This window comes from Rhinopithecus roxellana, chromosome 2 (genome assembly GCF_007565055.1).
Source record: "Rhinopithecus roxellana isolate Shanxi Qingling chromosome 2, ASM756505v1, whole genome shotgun sequence".
In the NCBI taxonomy this organism is placed as follows: domain Eukaryota; kingdom Metazoa; phylum Chordata; class Mammalia; order Primates; family Cercopithecidae; genus Rhinopithecus; species Rhinopithecus roxellana.
Window position 1 is genome coordinate 145,273,745 of NC_044550.1, and position 3,536 is coordinate 145,277,280.

The following is a 3,536-nucleotide window of genomic DNA, read 5'->3' on the forward strand; positions in this document are numbered from 1 at the left end:
AGAAACTGTTATCTCCCTCAAACCTATGCAGGCACTTTGATGTTCATGCCTATGTGGGCTGTGAATAGTACCTGTTTTAGTATACCTAGAGGACTTAGGGGACTTGCAGAGCATGCATCCAATGCCCTCATTTCACAGAAGACAAAACTGAGGCTCAGAGTCCTTCAGTTCCTGACCAAGGTCCACAAATCAGGAGCTGGTAAATCTAGGCTGGAGCAAAATCCCATAGTCCCACAAACAAGTTACATCAGAAACCCTTCAGTATCTACTACATCCGATTTTCTGTGTTTTGTTTGCTTGTTTTGTTTTTCTTTCTTTCTTTTAATCTCATATGGGACTATCTCCTCATGAACATTTTTGTACTCAATTAAAGAATGACTAATGGCTGGTAAATGAATAGATGGGATTAGGGAGACTAATCAAAGAGACACCAGCTTGGACCTATCTCCAATGACATTGAGAGTGATAATGTGAAAACCATACTGTAGACTTTTTTTTCTTTTTTTTGAGACAAACTTTTGCTCTGTTGCCCAGGCTAGAGTGCAGTGGCTCCATCTCAGCTCACTGCAACCTTTGCCTCCAAGGTTTTCCTGCCTCAGCCTCCCGAGTAGCTGGGATTACAGGCATGCACCACCGTACCCGGCTAATTTTTTGTATTTTTAGTAGAGATGAGTTTCACCATGTTGGCCAGGCTGGTCTCGAACTCCTGACCTCAGGTGATCTGCCTGCCTCAGCCTCCCAAAATGCGGGAATTATAGGCATGAGCCACCTTGTTCAAAAAAAAAAAGGGAAAAAATGTGTTATAAGAAAAACTGGCCCCAGAGTTTTGGAATCCCGAAATTACTGTTTGTTTTGATTTGATTTGATATAGCTGCTAAGTCAAGGTCTTGTTGCTGCAACTGCTGCTTCCCTCACCCTTGAACAAGGAAAGTCCAGGCCACAGGGCCTGTGTTCCAGGGAGCTTACTCTGGCCAGGCCCAGCCTCAGCTCTTCCCATATTGCTCTGCGGATGCAGACATCAGAGACAGTTAGGGGCCCTAACCTATCAAGGGTCATACCATCACACTTGGGAGTCACTCTGGCTGTCTGACTTCTAAGAGCCTTTCCATCTCTAAATTCTGAGATCCTGTCCTGATCTTCTGACTCGTAGCCACCTGGGACTAAGTAGGCAGGAGATGACTGGTAGGAAGGCTGCTGCAGGTAATGCTACCCACCCCCACCTAGAGGACGCCTTGGAGAGCAAAGCTGGCTCTGGCATCCCCAGGCCCATGCCAGCTGGAGTGACCAGACCAGGCAATTTCCACAGAATCCTCTGAATCATTCCCATGCTCTTTCCACCATCAGCTCCCTCCCGTCTTGGCACCTCGTGACAGCAGTACATGGAGCCAGTTTGGCACTTCCAGGGCTCACCCCCCCTCCTACCCTTGCCAGATCAGGTCAGCCAGACAGCACATGTGGGGCACCTGGCTGCTCCTGCCAACTGGCCTCCTCCCCTAGCTGCACCCTTAGACAGCCAGGACCAAGCAGGGGATCTGCACTCCTGAGAGCTGCTGTCCTCTCTCTTCACCCTTTTGGCCCCTACTCCCACCCCAGCTATCAGGGGAGACGATTTTGGAGACCTGACCACTTCCTGGAGCACCAAGTGTCTGTAGGCCACCTTGTAAAACTCAGGACTCCCGAAACAGCACACTTGTGCCTGCAGCATAAACAGGGAGAAACATGTCTTCCCAGGAGGGAATTGTCCTCCACGATTTGGAAGGACAGTGTGAATTCCAACATACACCAGAACCCAAACTAGAGGTGAATAAGAGGGGGCTAGAATATACAGTTTTAAAAGCTTTTTTTTTTTTTTCTGTAGAAAAATGTAAGTTAACTAAATGCAACAAAAGATTTTCCGCGGGTTCAGGGGGTCAAGCAGATGTAGACAAGCGTAGGGGAGTTATTTATGTCAAGTTGGGTTATTGTAAAGGCGAGAGAATCGCCCAGGCGGCTTAGGCAGCCAGTGGGCCAGTGGGCCTGCACGCCGGGGTCAGGGTGGCAGGGCAGTGTGTCCATCCTGGCGGGACAGTGATTGCCCCGAGTCTGACACGACGCCGGGGGCTCAGGGCGCCTCCATCCATCTCCATCCAGTTAGCGACGCGCCCCCCGACCGGGCGGGTGGCCCGGCTTGGACCTCAGCTTCGAATAATGAGAACGATTGTCTCCCTGCCTGGCATAGACCTCCACCACTCCTCCAGGTTCGCTGCCCCTCTCATTTCTCCAGCCCTGCTTGTTCCCCAGCCTTGGCGATGGGGATCGGGTGAGAGGTCAGCTCCAGATCCAGTGGCCCTGAGCTCAGAGAGCAGCGAAGTCAGGGTGCCCCAGGAGGAGATCCAAGCCTCGGCCCCTACTGCCCTCCGCTCTGCCTCTGCCCGCCACTAACCTACCTCTTTTTCCACCTGCCCAGAGAATCCAGCTGCCCGGCCTTCCCCTCCCATCCAAGAATCCCCGGCTCCTGCCTCTAGAATTTTCCACCAGCGCTGGGGGCTGGTAAAGATTCTGCTCCCCTCTGACAATTTAATAGTCCCAAGTCATCATCTGCGTGACACTGGCCATCTATCTTCTCCCAGGGGAGGACAAAGCGGGGCCTCCTGGACTCCAGGCCTCTCCCTCCCCAGCTCTTTCTATTTTGGGACAGCCTCACCACAATGGCGTCCTTATAAACCATAATGGCGATGTTTATGAAGGCCGCAATACTAGTGTATGAAGACAATTTTATGCCTAATTAGAAAATGATGTAACTCGAGAGAAGACAAAGGGAAGCTGTCCCCCTCCCGTTTCTCTCTCTTCAATCACACCCCCTCCCCAAATTTCCTAGGGCCGAACCCCTTGTGTGTGCTTAGGGCTGAAGGACTCTGTTTTGACAGTAGCTGGGCTCCCCGCGCCCCGCTGGCCCTGGCCGCGCGACAGGAGGCGGCAGGCAGGTCCCGCGGCTTCCGGCGAACGCTTGGGAAGGGGATAGAGGGAGGTCGCCGCGGGGAGGGGGACAGAGGCAGGCACAGAGTCCTAAAGAGATTTGAGACTCGCGCTCCTGCACTTTCTATCCCACGCGCCCCCATCCGAGGGGACCTCACCCCTGGGAAGACTCCAATAAATGCAACCCGGCGCCACTCGATTCCGGGATAATTTTTAATATATATGCAATAAATGTTCACTTTGTTAGATTGAATGACAGACAATAATATCGGCAAATCTTCATATCCATCCATTACCAGCAAATGAGCCGCACAAAGGACAGATTTGCTTTTGATTAATTTATTTGCAGACTCGGGTTGATAAAGCAATAACTATTTGGTTAAACTTGACATTTGGTCTTCAGGGGGTTATCAGACAAATCTCTGTCGCTCGAAAGAGATAATAAAGCTGTTTAAAGGGGATTAATTATTAATTGGCTGCAATTAATTTCCCCCCTTTGCTCGGCTGCTGCCACAATTCGCATCCCTCACCCACAAACAAAAGACAGAGGTTTGCCCTCCTCCCCACCCACTGACCTGGGG

General features: G+C 51.2%; 1 long non-coding RNA gene across 1 annotated transcript in view; it reads right to left on the bottom strand.

Annotated features, from left to right (window-relative positions):
- Positions 1-3,278: 3,278 nt before the first annotated feature.
- Positions 3,279-3,536, bottom strand: part of LOC104679299 — a 3,107-nt gene continuing 2,849 nt past the window's right edge. The window contains exon 2 of the long non-coding RNA XR_750308.2: positions 3,279-3,536. This exon is cut by the window's right edge and continues 1,059 nt beyond it. This is a non-coding gene — a long non-coding RNA (uncharacterized LOC104679299).